Consider the following 10,644-nt stretch of genomic DNA (forward strand, 5'->3'; position numbering starts at 1 on the left):
TTGCACCACCGGAGATGCAACAGTTATCCTCATAGCTGCAGGAGTTGTTGGGGAAAGGGTGTATCAGGCCGAGTAGTTCGCTGTGGGGAGCCCCGGTCCTTTCTTTCAAAAAAAAAGAATGGTTCACACCGGATGTGCATTGATTACCGGGAGTTGAAAAAGTTGACGGTCAAGAACCGTTATCCACTTCCGAGGATCGACAATTTGTTTGATCAGTTGCAGGGGGCGTCTTGGTTTTCCAAGATCAATTTGAGGTCTGGGTATCATCAGATGAGAGTCCACGAGGAGGATGTCCAGAAGACAGCCTTCAGGACACGTTATGGGCACTATGAGTTCGTGATGATGCCTTTCGGGCTCACCACCGCACCGACAACGTTCATGGACCTCATGAACCGGGTGTGTGGGCCCATGTTGGATCGTTTGGTGATTGTGTTCATAGACAATATCTTAGTGTATTCGAGGTCTAGAGAGCAACATGAGGAGCACCTTAGAGAGATTATGGGTGTACTGTGATCGGAGAGGCTCTGCGCCAAGTTCTCCAAGTGTAATTTCTGGCTACGAGAGGTCTAGTTCTCGGGACACCTCATTAACCAGAATGGTATTTTGGTCGATCCGACCAAGATTGAGGCAATTATGAGATGGGAGGTGCCGAGATCCCCCACCGAGATCAGAAATTTTTTGGGACTGGCCGGATACTATCGAAGATTTATTAGAGATTTTTCTAAGATTATCGCCCCTCTCACCAATTTGACTCGGAAGGGCATTGCGTTTACTTGGGGTCCCGAGCAGCAGACCTCATTTGAGACCCTTCGCCAGAGATTGTGCAAGAATCCTGTGTTAACCCTTCCGGAGGGAATGGAGGATTTTGTGGTTCATTGCGACACATCTATTACGGACATGGGTGCGGTACTGATGCAGAGAAGACACGTGATAGCGTACGCATCGAGGCAGTTGAAGCCTCATGAGACGAGATATCCCACCCACGATATGGAGCTGGGGGAAGTGGTGTTTTCCCTCAAGATCTGGCGTCACTATCTATACGGGGTTCGGTGTATCATTTACACGGACCACAAGAGTTTGAAGTATCTTATGGATTAGCCCAACCTTAACATGAGACAGAGGAGATGGGTGGATGTGGTGAAAGATTATGACTGCAAGATCTTGTATCATCCGGGCAAGGCTAATGTGGTAGCCAACGCCCTGAGCCATAGAGCAGAGAGTATCCCGATCTGAGATGTGTGTATGAGGATGACAGTGATGACTCTAGTCTTTTATATCATTCGAGAGGCCCAGGTGGCGGCCGTGAGACTGGAGAACCGCAAGAGGGAGCAGGTGATTGGGCATGTGTCCGAGTTTGTGACGGACATCAGAGCACTTATGACCTTCCGAGGAATGATTTGGGAGCCCTATACGGGCGGAGCTCGACGCACACTGATGGAGGAGGCGCATAGATCAAGATTCTCAATCCACCCCGAGGCCACTAAGATGTATTTGGACCTGAAGAGAGATTATTGGTGGCCCTGTATGAAGAGAGATGTTGCATGGGTAGTCGAGAGGTGCTTGAATTGTCGTCGGGTTAAGGCCGAGCACCAGCGTCCTCATGGAAAGTTGCAACTGTTGGATTAATATCTAAGTCCATAACTATAACTGGTAAGACTTAACCCGACCCGGCATGGTCCATTTAGGTTGCATGACATCATGCATTTGGATAGACTATAATGAGAGAAATAACACTTAAGGTTTGTTAATATATTATAAGTTCTAATATATTAATAAGATTATTTAATTAGTATTGATCAAGACTTAATCTAGAATTAATTAAGTGATCAAAAGAAGACTAATTAAATATATAGGTTGATTGTGTAAATCATCCATACTTGTATAGTGGGCTAATGCTCCATGGATTATCAAGTTGGGCTAAAACCCATAAGATGCTCCATGGATGCTCCATGGTGTATTTGAACCCATGGATCCAAGGAAATGGAAAGTCATGACAATTAGGGTTTACCCTAATTGTAACACTATATAAAGATCATATTCTTGGGAAAATCGGCCACTATGTGATGATAGAAAGGGCTAGCCGATTTCAAGAAGTGTTTCATTTTCTCTCAAGTCATTCCATGTGCATTTGGTGTTGTGTGAACCATTTGAAGTGTCACACTTGGGGCACTAGGCACTCAAGCTTCATGAAGACATTCTACATTAAATAGGTATGTAATTCTAACTTGTTATATTCATATGAATCAATGTTATTATGCTAGTTAGGATGAATACCTTGGAATGTTCATATTTGCATGTATAATAGAGAAAACATAGATCCAAGGTATTTAGGGTTGCATGTACACTTAGGCGTGTTAGAATGCTCAAAACCCAACAGTGGTATCAGAGCATAGGCTTGCTTTCTTGTTATACTTGCAAAATTAGCTGAAAAATTGAATTTTGGTGTTGTCTGCACAACAGACTCGCCGAGTCCACTGATGGACTCGTCGAGTCCAAGGCAAAAAGCATCCAACTCGCCGAGTTGGTTCGTGCACTCGACGAGTTGGACCCCCAGACAGCATATATTCGACCTTTTTGGCTAGAATTGGACTAGGAACATTACCCTAAGATGTTTTTGGGATTATGAACTTGTTTTTGATGTGGTAATGTTCATGCTAATCCAATTTCAAAGATAATTGTCAATAGATTCATATTTTGTATTAGTTTAAGGTTTAGACTAATTACATGAAAAAGTTTGATTTGAATTATCTTGTTCTTATGAGTTGCTTAGATTAATAGAAAGTTATGTGAAATTTTTGTTTTCAATCCATTTTAATCTAAGAGATGATTCTAAAATGTGTTTGTGTAACTTGTCCTCAAGTTACATGAAAAGTCACATTTAAGTTTCATAAAACTCATAAAAGTTGGCAATGGTTACAAAATGAAGAGTCTTGTCCTCAAGTTATGGAGATTCAAGAATCACTTCATTAAGTAATAAAATGTGTAACCTTAATTAATTCCGTAAGTTACAAAATAAAGAAAAGTTACATTCTTTAATAATTTAAAATCTTCCATAACTTGTTCTCAAGTTATGGAACTTGAAGAGTTTTTGGATTAAAACTACTTTAAACTCATAAGTTATGGAATTAATTAGTTTTGAATAGTTTCAAAAGTTTCCCTCAAGTTTTGGAATTTGAAAAGTTTTCACGTAAGAATACTTTAATTCCAAGTTAGCCCTTAAAATTTTAAAAGTTAAAATTCAACCCTTATACTTTATAATATTATAAGTTAATAATATTTATATATATGTATAAGAGTAAAGTCAGTCTTACCGTTAGTAGGCCTCATTCACGAAGCCAGTCTATAAGGGGGGTATAAAGTTACTGCCTATAAAATGGCAATTTAATGGGTTTCCACTCTCACCCACCGCTTCCTTGACCGGTGTAGGGTCGTTAGCCAAATGGGTAGGACAAGGACTATAATTCTCCCTTCATTAAAAGTATTAATGATAAATACTAAGTAACTAAACCTTTTATAAATACCCAATCTTAGTTACTTAGGAAAAGTGTGAATAAGGTGCTAATCCATGAAATTACACTTTGCACTTTGATTAAGTCGTTAGTGGAGCGTGTGTGGTTAACCGACACACTAACCTGGACTTAACAAGGTAGGAAAAGGGTAACTTAATATTTATCATAGTATCGATGGAGCGTGTGTGGTTAACCAACACATCGATTAAGGGGTAAATATTAAGGGCACCAAGTATATTTGCATGGTTACTTCACACCTTGTTTTCTGATCCTCGACATCCCAGTCACAAAACCTGAAGGGCACATTCGAGATTGAAACATGCCATTGAAAAGTTCAATGAATCTCAAAAGAATCTAGGAGTTTCAAAACCAATTAAAACCTAATAATACATTTTGTTTATCTTGGTGGAAATTGGTGAATCGTCATTCACCTAGCTTCAAATATTTTATAGCTTGGATTACGGCATCCCTCTTTCAAGTTATAAAATAGTTTTTTGGGTCCTAGCCTTAATATTTCATATTGGGTGTTATATTAAGGACTTTAAATCAACTATCTTGAATATATCCCAAAAGATTATCTTCCCAAATCTCTTGAAACAAGCTTTCCTAAATGAGGATGATGTCCCATAGAAATCATACTTCTTTCACCTCTTCCAATTATTCTCCCTAACTCACAAGTTCTTGAAAATTTTAAGGTCACTCAAGTCCTATTGGCTAGTAAAGGTCTATGTATGGTCACATCTTGGAGATGTAGTCACATATTGATAAGCCGGGAGAGTTGGGTGTCAAAGTCTTGAGAAAGTTGGTGGTTCAATCACTTTCTAAGTCACATAGTGAGTTCCTTTGGGACTCCTATGAAACAGACTATGACAAGACCCTTAATGGTCTTATCTATTTGCTAAGATCAACTTCCTAAAACTTTCAATGGAGATTGACAATGTGACACTGGAAATCCAGAAAAAGCATTCTCTTCCCAATGGAAAGGGATCAACCATAGTCAACTTGGTTGACCAAATGGTAAAGAGAGAGGCTAAGTCTGAGATAGTCCCATTATCAAGGGTCCATTGCCAAAGAAAGGGGCATTGGTTGCGAAGCTGCCAATTTTACCTAAGGATGTTAAAGTTAATAAGTTTGATTCTACTTCAGGTAAAGTCCACTATCTAACTCTGCTAAGTTTCTATTATGAGATTCTTAATACATGATGTGACTAGGTCACATGTTGATGTTTTAAAAAATCAAAGAAAAGTTAAGGAACTTAAAGAAAGAATATGTTGAATCTGATCGCGTAGATGGATTTCTATCGTATAGTTTGAAGATCGGATTCTTAAACTACTTCGTAGGAGTTATGATATATTGCTTAGGAATAGATAACAACAAGTTTTCATATGGATTGTAAGGATAAGTTTTTCCACAAGGTTTTAAAATAAAAGGAAAAATTTTGATTTTATTTATTTTAAAATATCCTTACAATGGCATTGTGAAAATTTTTGTTGCTTATAAGATTCCATTAATAGCAAGAGTGGAAATATGAATTTGATTCTTTCATTTGTGGTAATGTCTAAATTTACCAAATAAGGAAAGATTCTCGTCACCCAAGGTTTTAGTTGGATAGAAACTTGGAAATCATGCAAGCTGTATAGCATGATGGATGAGAACTTTCAAGCATTGGAAAAATTAAGACTAACTACTTGTTCACATGGATGTGTGAGTCAAGTAAAGGACTAAGGGATCGAGTACACATTCTTGTGCACTAGTTAAGTCCGCCACAAAAGATTGATAAGACTATTCGTCATAATTTACTATAGCTCAGTAAATATGGTTATACTTACAAGCTTAAGTGTAATTCTGAGACATTGGAAAAGGTTTCAATGTATGGCAGAGCGAATACGAAGAATCAACTTATGCAGAAAGATACAAGTTTCTCAAATCTGAAAAGATGGGAGAGTACTTTAGTATCATGTTTTAAGACCATCTTAATGATTTTGAGACCTTATCACAATTCATCCTCTAAGTGCATTCTGATAGATAAGAAGAGGATCTATGATTTGTTGAAGTGGTCAAATCAAGAAGATGAGTCATACTTCGTTCCAAAACAAGTCTTAGACTCATACTCCAAGACTTTAAGTTGAGTGACATATCTTAAAGGAAGGTTTAAACACTTGTCAAATGTAAGAGTAAAAGTTTTCTTTTATTGTACATTTGAAATTGGTAAGTTGTGATGTTTTGGATAAAACAAAGACCAACTAAGGCCAATTGTGTGAAGTGTTTGTCTTGATTAGAATACACACTATCTCTTGAATATCTGACAAGAAAGCGTTATATGTCAAGAGGACAGTGGGAGTCTTAAAGGTCTTGAAAGTCTCAAGAACTAATCAAGAATAAAACCTGAAGTTCTTCACTAGCACACTACTTGAGGTTTATAACCTATCGAGTTGACATATTCTGTGCCCATTCCAATTAAAGTTGGCTTTGCATATGAGTTCTTAGAGTTCTCAATTGGTTGCACAACAACTTGGAAGCAATGGCAGGCCCTTGATCTGCCAGGTGGCAAGAAGTTAAGATTGCACAAGTTCAATCCATATGAGTTAGGATTTGTCACTAACCTAGTCTTGTGATTATGGTTTGACAAATTCACATGGACAATAACACATACACCATTAAATCTAAGTGTCATAAGGTTTCTCTCCGATTCATGAAAATGTTGGTGAGGAAACACTTTCACTATGTACATTTTAGCTAGATAGCAATTGTGATATTTGCATTCTCAAAGTCGTTAGTGGAGCATGTGTGGTTAACCGGCACACTAACATGGACTTGTGAGAAGTGGAAAAGGTCTAAACAATCAAGAATACGATTACGGCATCCCTTTTCATAGTTCTTAAAATTGTTTAGACACACTTATGAGCTATCTAAGATAAGGTGTATGATATTGATAAAGTTTTATCAAAGCAATCTAGTATCGGAAATCTGAACTTTGGTAAGAAAGTCAATAAAGTATTGCTTTTCTAGAATTCCAGCTAATTTTTGGATACATGTCAAAGCTAGTAGGAGCATAAGTGTTATGCTAATAATTTTCCTGTTAGTGGGAGCATGATAATTATGATAAGTGTTGCGAGTTAGCAATGTTAATTATAGAAAACAAAAGGTTTCAATTGGGAAAGAGTTGTTTTGCTATAATTAAGGGAGAGGAAATTATACTTCATCTCAAATCTAAAAGCTTAGATTGAGGTTTTAATCATATTTAGTCAAGGATATATATGTGAATTTCATGTTGGCATGGCTCAACATAAGGAAATTCTATATATGGGTCCATTATTTGCGTTCTAAAATTCAGTTATGATTATGGCATCCCTTTTCATAATTTGAATTATGAGAATTTGGCAAATAGAAATGGAAATGTTATAGCAAAAGACTGGTTTAGTCTTTATGTAAGACATCATGAATCGTGTCCCATATGCTTCGGATATAGGATCGATTACATGTGCTATATTCATCCTTTCTAAAATTTTCCAAAAGCCTGGGGCATTAAGAAGGGAAAAGGTCTAGAATTGGATATGACTAAAGTGATTAAGCAGTTGTCGAGGACAATCTAAGGTATACCAAAGATTGGTTGCTCAAGGACAGTTGGAAGTATAGTGTTAATTCTTGAAGGATCATATTGACATAATCGGGAAGGAGGCAACTCTTATTCAGAAGTAGTGGTCAAAATGGAATATGGAAGTGTTTCAAAGTTAGAAATTATTCAATCTGTGTAAAATTATGAAACTTAATGCAAGAAGGATGTTTCCAATGAGTTGATCTCCTTTGGAATGCTCTGTAATGTTTGTTGTCAAGTCTTTATGACTTTGTGCATAATCATTACAGGATGATCAATGCATATAAGTTTAGAATCTAACAGATTTCAATAAATGGCATGAATTTGAAATTCTTGCATTTGCAGTAAGGATTTGGCACTGTGAAATGAGAATCATTGAAGTTATGTTCAATCGATCTATTTCGCAAAGTAAAGATCATAGACAAACATAGTATGCATACTTGGTGTATGGCATGACTAGTGTTTAGAAAACGTAGTGTACATGCTTGGAGCATGGGACAACTATTGTTTTAATTCAAGAATAAAGTTGATAGTTCAAACAGTATACAATGAATAATGTGTAATCATATGGTGATAAATAAAAGATGTTTTATTTATATTCATAGGTTTTGATACCATATTGGATTCAATTATTATTGTGTTTCACTTTGCATGTTTTGACTTCCAGAATAACTAGGTCATTGTTATGTATGACTAAGTTATTCAAACCATCCACAGTCGGTCATATGTTGGAAGTAGATATGAATCAAGACTGTCACGGGTTGGCTTGTAGAGGTCTAAGATGTTGGACAAAGGGCTACAACACTCATGAGTGCTCATAAGTTCTGAGTATTGGCTTCAACCCGCGCTCATTGGAATCACTTCATGGATTTTATCACGAGTGATCATGAGACGATAATATCTTATATTCAAACCTAGAGATATGAGTTGTTACTATGAGTTAGTTATACATTGATTGCACGAAAACGCATTGGTAACTCGATGTTATAAAACGTGCCTTTGTGTATGATTCAACAAGTAGTAGAACAAGCCATATGAGTCGAAGTTTACCCATTCCTTTTACCTTTGGGATAAAAGCGATATTTGTGGGCCCCTCGATGATTTGGTGATGACAAATGTAAGTGCTCGGCCGGGCCTGGACTGATTTGATTTGTTCAATTAGTCAGTCGTCATAAATCGGAAATCGGGAAACAACAAATGGACAGAGAGAATGATTATAATCCATGTCTCAGTCCATATGATATCTAGAATGGAGGAATATATGATCCCTTATCTAATGGACAAGTCATTGACAAAGGTCAGAGATCATCGGCAAGGTCAGAGTTCGACAGAAGCTTTTGAGAGCTACGATTGTCAGTCGGTTCTTGAAGTCATACTTGCAATAATAGTTTTAGACTTATCCAAGTGGGAGACTGTTGGATTAATTTCTAAGTCCATAACTATAATTGGTAAGACTTGACCCGACCCGGCATGGTCCATTTGGGTTGCATGACATCATGCATTTGGATGGACTATAATGAGAGAAATAACACTTAAGGTTTGTTAATACAGTATAAGTTCTAATATATTAATAAGATTATTTAATTAGTATTGATCAAGAATTAATCTAGAATTAATTAAGTGATCAAAAGAAGACTAATTAAGTATATGGGTTGATTGTGTAAATCATCCATACTTGTATAGTGGGCTAATGCTCCATGGATTATCAAGTTGGGCTAAAACCCATAAGATGCTCCGTGGATGCTCCATGGTGTAGTTGAACCCATGGATCCAAGGAAATGGAAAGTCGTGACAATTAGGATTTACCCTAATTATAACACTATATAAAGATCATATTCTTGGGAAAATCGGCCACTATGTGATGATAGAAAGGGCTAGCCGATTTCAAGAAGTGTTTCATTTTCTCTCAAGTCATTCCATGTGCATTTGGTGTTGTGTGATCCATTTGAGGTGTCACACTTGGGGCACTAGGCACTCAAGCTTCATGAAGACATTCTACATCAAAGAGGTATGTAATTCTAACTTGTTATATTCATATGAATCAATGTTATTATGCTAGTTAGGATGAATACCTTGGAATGTTCATATTTGCATGTATAATAGAGAAAACATAGATCCAATGTAATTAGGGTTGCATGTACACTTAGGAGTGTTAGAATGCTCAAAACCCAACAGCAACCATTGGAGGTTCCCTAGTGGAAATGGGAACAAATTTCTATGGATTTTATCACCAAGTTGCCGAGGACCACGCGGGGTGTCGACGTGATTTGGGTGATTATGGATCGGTTGACGAAGAGCGCTCACATTCTTGCTATGAGTGAGAGCTCTTATGTTGTGAGGCTGACAGGAATATATGTGCGGAAGGTAGTAGCTCGACATGGGGTGTCGACATCTATAGTGTCCGATCGGGATATGCGTTTTACTTCCAGGTTCTGGAAGAAGTTCCACGAGGAGTTGGGAACGCGATTGCATTTTAGCACAGCCTACCACCCGCAGACAGACGAACAAAGTGAGCGGACGATTCAGACGCTCGAGGATATGCTTCGAGCATGTGTTATGGACTTCGGTGGAAGTTGGGACACATACATACCCTTGGCTGAGTTTTCCTACAACAACAACCACCATTCTAGTATCGACATGCCTCCTTTTGAGCTTCTTTACGGGAGGAGGTGTCAGACCCCCATCTGTTGAGGAGAGGTAGGACAGCGAGTGATGGGGGCACTAAGTTAGTGCTCAAGATGACTGAGCAGATTCAGCAGGTCAGGCAGAGATTACCGACGGCTTAGAGTCGCCAGAAGAGTTACGCGGACAGACGACAATCCGAGCTTGAGTTTCAGGTTGGGGATTTCGTTCTCCTGAGGGTATCCCTGTGGAAAGGGGTGATACAGTTCAGGAAGAGGGGCAAGTTGGGGCCCCGATACATCGGCCCCTTCAGGGTAACCGCTAGAGTGGGTAAGGCAGCATACCGTTTAGAGCTGCCTGTGGAGTTGAGCCAGATCCATTGATATGGACATATTTAGTTATAAAATTCATGCATTATCTTAATACTTTATGTTGATTTTATCTCATTTAATGAACAAAAGGTGCTTAATTAGTTTATAATTTCATTTTTCAGCAACAATTACATGCTCGGATGGAAAAGGAAGCGGAACTAGCGATTGGAGGCTTGGATCTTGGATTTTGAAGAAAGAAGGACGTTGCTGGACAGCTTGACCCCTCGTCAGTGTTTTAGCCATATCTCATGAACTGTAACTCCGATTGACGAGATTCAAAATGTTATGAAAAGTAGACACAATTTCGGACGACTTTCGTGTTTTGAGAAAACGCTGATTCGAAACGTACTCGGCGAGTAGGGTCGATTACTCTCCGAGTTGGTCAGAAGTTTCGTGATTCTGGACGCGCTGACTTGCCGAACACGGGGTTTAAGTGATGTACTCGCCGAGTAGGTCACTGGACTCGCCGAGTAGCCTCTGTTTTGTGAAAATCTATATAAAGGGACTTTCAGATCGATAACCTAGCATGGAGAGAAACCCTAGGAGG

Source organism: Lactuca serriola, chromosome 8, assembly GCF_051521515.1.
Source record: "Lactuca serriola cultivar US96UC23 chromosome 8, Lser_US96UC23_V15, whole genome shotgun sequence".
Classification (NCBI taxonomy): Eukaryota; Viridiplantae; Streptophyta; class Magnoliopsida; order Asterales; family Asteraceae; genus Lactuca; species Lactuca serriola.